At 44.5% G+C, this 7500-nt stretch overlaps 2 protein-coding genes across 3 annotated transcripts in view; one reads left to right on the top strand and one right to left on the bottom strand.

Moving 5' to 3' along the window:
• Positions 1 to 7500, top strand: part of LOC143280876 (gamma-butyrobetaine dioxygenase-like) — a 64798-nt gene that overhangs the window by 4683 nt on the left and 52615 nt on the right. The window lies entirely within an intron of this gene.
• LOC143280875 (calpain-9-like) overlaps positions 1 to 7500 on the bottom strand; it is a 72575-nt gene that overhangs the window by 63322 nt on the left and 1753 nt on the right. The gene's annotated exons all lie outside the window — the stretch shown is intronic.

The following is a 7500-nucleotide window of genomic DNA, read 5'->3' as shown; positions in this document are numbered from 1 at the left end:
GGGTTCGTGAGGGTCTGGGTTCCATTCCCACCCTCGCCCTTCCTCCCAAGTTTGACTGGAAAATTCAATCTGAGCGTTTAGTCATTCAGATGAGACGATAAACCGAGTTCCTGTGTGTAGCATGCACTTGGCGCACTGAAAAATAACCCATAGCAACAACAGTGTTGTCCTCTGGTAAATTCTGTAGAAATAAAATCCACCCTGATAGGTAGCCTACATAGGCTACATGCATGCACTCAGGCCTGACAAAGCACGGTGGATCGTGCTGCTGGTTAGGCATCTATACACAGCAGATGTTGTGTAGCGTATATGCTTTTTCCGAACGCAGTGACACTTTCTTGAGAAAGTGATACAAGCGAAACAATCTTCCGACACCTATTTGTAATGGCTGGGTACCAACAGTGCTCCCTCATATCTCCCCTGCCTCACCCTCTGCCCTCTCCCCCCCCCCCACTCAGTCTTTTGCCAGCTGTTGTCTCACATTGCTGTCTCTTCTTATTGCGTGCGTTTCCCTTCAACGTATCTTTTATTTTATAATGTCTTCATGTATTTGACTATTTGTAAACAGTCGAAGCCGAATGTAACGAATGCCGGATATAACGAAGCAATTTTGAATGTCCCGGGCGATTCGTTATAAGCGGCTTCGACTGTATTTATTTTATTTCATTTTATATTAATGTTTTGTTGTTGTTGTTTGTTTGTTTGTTTTTGGGTGTGTTTTTTTTGTTTTTGTTTTTTTTTGTTTTGTTTTGTTTGTTGTTATTTTTTATGCTTGGGTTTCTGTTGTTTTTAGCAGATATGATGTAACATAATTATATGGATAAGTCCGCACGCTCTGACACCTCTATCACAGGAGGCAAAATACATATAGATATATATATATATATATATATATATATATATATATATATATATATATATATATCACAGGAGGCAAAATAGGTATTTGAAGGGTTACACCCTTAGTAACGTCAAACCTGTTTTAATTACTAAGGGTGTACATCTTCAAATACCTATTTTGCCTCCTGTGATACCTCCCTCAAATTGAAATCATCTTTACGTTTCCGCATCGTGAGACGAAGTGCGTCACAACAGCTGTCGATGAAATTAAGCACAGGTGGTGCTCTAGCCCAGTCCTTCAATAACACTGTGCTACCAATCCATAAATGACGCACTTGACATGGACAGGCGGTTGTTTATGCCTTTCTGTTACGGCTTTTTGGGGGGTTAATCTGATTGCTGTTTCTTTTCCGACTTGCCCAAGACATTGCTGCACCACTGGTGATAATCATTATACATGTACATCTGCTCAGTACAGCTAAGTTAAAAGGCAAAGGTCCCAAGACCTTTTACGCCCATCGGGGCAGTAAATTCAAGTCCACTATGTCAAGGGCTCAGCATAGGTACGAGAGGCCCAACCCTAAGTCAGGTACCCATTAACACTTGGTTGGAGTGGGGAAAATCGGAGCAAAGCGCTTTTCCCCAAGGACAAAACACCATGCCAAAACGAGGCCTCGAACTCTGATCACTGGTGAACACTGAATCCCAAGTCCAACGTCCTACAGATTCTGCCACGGGGCCTCTTGTTTCAGTTCAAATCTAACTCGGTACAGTGACCCCAGCTCTCACTGTCCACGCCTCTTGTTTCAGTTCAAACTTAATTCGGTACAGTGACCCCAGCTCTCACTGTCCACGCCTCTTATTTCAGTTCAAATCTAACTCGGTACAGTGACCCTAGCTCTCACTGTCCACGCCTCTTGTTTCAGTTCAAACCTAACTCGGTACAGTGACCCCAGCTCTCACTGTCCACGCCTCTTGTTTCAGTTCATATCTAACTCAGTACAGTGACAACTCGGTAAAGTGACCCCAGCTCTCACTGTCCACGCCGCTTGTTTCAGTTCAAACCTAACCCAGTACAGTGACCCCAGCTCTCACTGTCCACGCCTCTTGTTTCAGTTCATATCTAACTCGGTACAGTGACCCCAACTCTTACTGTCCACGCTACCAGATGTCTGCAGAGTAGTGAATCTCCCAACAAAGGGCAGCTTCTCGCTGACCACCTTACGCGAAATGTGTCGGTACACTCTGTAAAGGATGTTTTTTGTCTCGTTTTGTTGTACTCTTTTTGTCACAACAGCTTTCGTTGGGTGAAATTCGGGCTGCTATCCCCAGGGACAGTGCGTTGCTACACTGAGAGCACCACCCATGTATTTTTGTGTTTTTTTCTGCCTGCAATTTTATATGATTTCCTAATCGAAGTGGGTTTTTCTACAGAATTTTGCCAGGGGCAACCCTTTTGTTGCCGTAGGTTCTTTTACGTACACTAAGCGCATGCTGTGCAAGGGATCTCGGTTTATCGTCTCATCCGAATGACTAGCGTCCAGACCACCACTCAAGGTCTAGTGGAGGGGGAGAAAATACTGGCGACTATGGGATTCGAACCAGCACGCTCAGATTCTTTCGCTTCATAGGCGGACGCAGGCGAACACTCCACCAGATGATGTTGATGACGATGACAACACAAAGATGAACAGTTTACTGAAGACGTCCTTATTAGACTGGGAATGTCCAGAAACGCCATCAGTCAGGATGGTGAGCTTGTGATGGGAAGAAGTCCGTGAAAGAACGACACCTACCAGGGACTGAAAGGCCTTGTGGATTCCGCGGAAATGTCATCCAGACTCTTGACGTTACAGTTGGCCCGTTTCTTCTATGCCAATGTTAATACAATTCTGTACAAACGTGAATATTCCATTACCTTTTATATCAAACAAATTATCGACGGAGCGTATGAGTCAGCTACGTTCTGCACCGCCTCCCCATGCAGACTAGTTTCAGTTGAGCGGAAGCATCATGTGAGGGAATGAACTCTTTTAACAACCTCGTCACCATCAAACAAGGGCTCTACAGCAGAAAGTCTTATGTCAGTTTACATTATCATTTATGTTGTGGTGGCCCCATCAACTTCCACACCTCAGTACGGGTTCTATAGTGATTGGTCTTTCGCCAGTTTACATTGTCATCTATGTTGTGGTGTCCCCATCATCTTCCACACCTCAGTACGGGTTCTATAGTGATTGGTCTTTCGCCAGTTTACATTGTCATCTATGTTGTGGTGTCCCCATCATCTTCCACACCTCAGTATGGGTTCTATAGTAATAGGTCTTCTGAGTTTACATTATCATCAATGTTGTGGTGGCCCCAACTTCGTCCATACCTCAGTACATTGCCAATGCCTCCTCTCCCCTTTAACACATCGACACCCAGAAATCTTTTACCCAGTGCAGCCACCAGCAGTCCACAAGTAGTGCATCAATGTTAGGCCACAATGAGACATCCGCGAAGACGCCCCTGCACAGCAGCTGATCACGTCACTACATTGACGGGCGCAACAGCCGAGTGGTTAAAGCCTTGGACTTTCAATCTGAGGGTCTCGGGTTCGAATCTCGGTAACGGCGCCTGGTGGGTAAAGGGTGGAGACTTTTCCGATCTCCAGGTCAACATATGTGCAAACCTGCTTTTGCATGAACCCCCTTCGTGTGTATTCGCAAGCAGAAGATCACATTCGCACGTTAAAGAACCTGAAATCCATGTCAGCGTTCGGTGGGTTATGGAAAGAAGAACATACCCAGCGGACTAGTCGCCTGACAGGCAGGCTCTTTTGCTCTCTCAAGTTTTTAGTGATTGTTTTATTCCCTGCGTTTTAAATCGTGTTTATATCTGTCAGACTACTTGCTGATGGACATACCTTTAATGTGCTGGTTTTATCCTGTTCCATGTGCTTTTAAACTGTTCGTTTGGACATTTTTGCTCTGGACTTCAGTTTCCTATCGCCGTCCGCCATTACTGGAGTATGGCCAACACGCGCAGTGTTCGGTGCAAAACATCAACACTGTACGCGCCTCGCCATGCAAGTACACTCGGCACCATTTGCTTACACTGGGACAGTGCACGCACACTCTTTTATCTCAGGATGTGATACGACGTCTCAAAGACTTGAACATTGGCTTCAACCTCCCCCGTAAAAAACGATCTTGTCAGGGGTGGGAGTCGGGGGGTTGGGGGGGGGGAGGTGTACGGAAAAGGAGAATAATTCGTGTCGTTCAAGGTAGAACCAACATTTCAAATCCCGAACCTCACATGATTCATAAAGTGAGAGTAAACTCTTTTCATCTTGTTCATATAATCCCCGTGAAGAATCTACAGTCAACTGATTTACCCTCTCACCCGTCATATCTAAAACTGATGTGTATGAACGTTCAGTCATGCAGACAGAAGGCCGCTTTTATTCACGATGTGATTGTTGACCATGCTTCTGACATCGCCATACTGTCTGAGACCTGGTTGTATGAGCAGGGAGACGAATCATATATTGCGCAGCTTACGGCGCAAGGGTACAAACTGAAATCATTCCCTAGACAAGTTAGGAAGGGAGGCGGTATTGAAACCATTCTGAGAAGCCATATTCACGATATCTGTACATTCAAACCCCTCGATTATTTGAGGGTGTAGCATTAAGGGTGGAGTGCAATAGTTCAGTGTGTCATATTATTTGCGTTTATAGACCCCCACCAAGTCGACACAATAAATGTAACACCCAGACTTTTATTGCTGAGTTTTCTAATCTCCTGGATAAATACAACCTAGAAGCAGGAGACAGTTTTAACTGGCGATTTTAACCTTCATTATGAACAGACCAGCAGTTCAGATATACTACGGTTGCGTACTCTACTTCATGACCAAGGGTTAAAACAGTTAATATGTGAACCAACCCACAAACATGGTCACACTCTCGACTGGCTTGTGGTTCGAGAGAACATTCACACCCCCCAGTTTAAGGTCATGGACTTGGCTCTTGCTGATCACATGACAATTCTTTATGACATCCCCTTTAAAAGACTGAAGCGACCAAAACGTTTGTTACATCGCGGAACACAAAGTTGATAAACCTTGAGGTATTCCAGGCTGACATCAAATCCTTCATGGATGGAATTGACTCAAGCTCATCTCCTCTGACAACATACAACACTGGCCTCCGTCAGAAACTGGACAAGCATGCCCCTCTCTCCACTCGCCTTGTTACTGACCGTCCCTCTGCTCCCTGGATGACTGATGAACTGAGGGCCGCCAAGCGTCGAGAACGACAGGCCGAGCACGTCTGGCGCTCCAACAAACTGTCTCCAGACAGATTTACGTCAAGGAGCGTAAAAAACTGAATGGCATGCAGACAGCTGCAAAGCGTCAACATTTCAGCGCCTCCATCAGTCAGTGTTCCACGTCCAAACAGCTGTATGCTGTACCAAACCAGCTCATTGGCAAAAATAGAGAACTGTTGCTGCCAAAAAATATTCCTCCTCAGGATCTCCCTGATGCTTTAGTAATTATTTTAATGACAAAATTGTAAACATCCGACAAGAACTGGATGCTAGCCCACCAGAGGACCGATTTAATGATTTTAAAGGAAATTTAATTACATGTTTTAGACCTGTCTCTGAAAAAAGCTGTACGAGATTTTATTCTTAAATCTCTTAAAGCCTATAACCGAAGTGGGTCCATCACCCGTCTCGGTTAAGCGTGTGTGTGTGTGTGTGTGTGTGTGTGTGTGTGTGTGTGTGTGTGTGTGTGTGTGTGTGTGTGTGTGTGTGTGTGTGTGTGTGTGTTCAAGCTGGCATTTTCTCGGACTGTATTGACCAACAACATATAAAGAGGGTTACTTCGAACATTGCTGTTCTGGGCATTTATAACTGGTTTTTAAAACGCTGTATTTTCTTCGTACTGGCATTGATAAATGAGTTGAGACACGTATCTGAGAAAATAAACAAGTTCCAAGTATTTCGAATGAAGGAACTAGTCTCCGTAAAGTTGTGATAAAGAGAGGTTTGTCGGAGGGAGGACAAACTTATCTACGCTGTCTCTGTTCCTGAAACAGGACAGATTCCGTTGCTTTTTGTTTTTTCTTCTCTCTACACACCCCACCCCCCCTCCCCCAGCCCTCCCTCTCTCTCCCTCTCTCTTTCCTTGGGTGTTGGATTTCTGATCCTGTGTTCACGAGTTCGACGACGCGTCAGCATTCACACACGGTTTGGGCTTTGTACCGGGTGTGCAATATGATAAAATAATCGTTAACTTAAAACATCAACAGCACAATACACCTTTATTGCAAGTGCCTTTGTGATTGACGACATCGGAGTAGGGGCAATCTGATCGCTTCGCGGTGTCACATCCCGGATGTGTTGAGTGTGCACGACAGTGCGTGTGCACGTGCACTGCGCACGCGCGCGTATCTGTGTGTGTGTGTGTATGTGTGTGTGTGTGTGATATCTCTGCGGTGTTTCTGTGCAATTGTTAGCAGCATATAAGTGGCAGGAGGGGTGGAGAGGCTGGGAGGGGGAGGGATTTGTTTGCCAACGATTTCTCGCAAATCCCACAATTTCTCTCCCTTGGGAGAACTGAGTCGTGGGATTGCGAGAAAGTGTGGTCGTTCCCCTCCCATATTATTTCAAAAACAGAGTGAACGAAGAAAAACAAATCAACCAAGGAAACAGACAAAAGGAATCACACACACACACACACACACACACACACACACACACACACACACACACGCATACATACACAAGTCACTTACTCACTCACATACACATACATGAACGCTTTTAGTTTGTTTGTTGTTGTTTTTTTAAACCAATAATGTGCCATCACTGTCACCACATTCATTATCACGATCGTCGTTGTTGTCGTCCCCATCTTTGTCTTTTCCTTTTCTCTCTCTCTCTCTCAGTTTTCTCAAAGATTTGTGTTGGTAAAAGACAAGAAACCAACCCCGATGACAAAGGAAACGTTTTTGATAAAATAAAAATTATAAAATACACACGCACACGCACACGCACACACACACATTATATATATATATATATATATATATATATATATATATATATATATATATATATATATATAAAAACAGGGGGGGACATCCCATGCACGCTTTTTCACAAATTGCGAGAAAGTGTGGGGGCGCACGCAGGAGAGAAACGTGGGAGGGGAACGACTACACTTTCTCGCAATCCCATGAATTCTCTCAAAGTGAGAGAAATCGTGGGATTGCCAGAAAACATGAACTCACAGGGAGGCTGCATGAAGTGAAATCTAAAACAAAGATGGAGAGAGGGGGGGGAGGCGTGGGGGGGGGGGGGGGGGGGTTGAAATGTATTGTTTCGTCGAATACTATAGTGACATGATCAGATGCCTATAATGATGTGTGCAGATGGCAATACGCCTGTGTCCTCTCGTGTGTGTGTATGTGTGTGTGTGTGTGTGTGTGTGTGATGTTTTCCATAATTATGAGATCTGATTCGGATGATTCTTTGAAGTATATGTATATATGGAACCACATTATTGCCGTGACTGATGCGCTGTGTTTAAATAAGCAAGATATAAAACAAAATCAGCGTTTTAAAAGGCCATGAGTGACAGCTGTGTCAGTATGTATGTCTGTGC

Source organism: Babylonia areolata, chromosome 4 (assembly GCF_041734735.1).
Source record: "Babylonia areolata isolate BAREFJ2019XMU chromosome 4, ASM4173473v1, whole genome shotgun sequence".
Classification (NCBI taxonomy): domain Eukaryota; kingdom Metazoa; phylum Mollusca; class Gastropoda; order Neogastropoda; family Buccinidae; genus Babylonia; species Babylonia areolata.
Note: the sequence above shows the minus strand (reverse complement) of the source record. Positions and strands in the feature narration are given on the sequence as shown.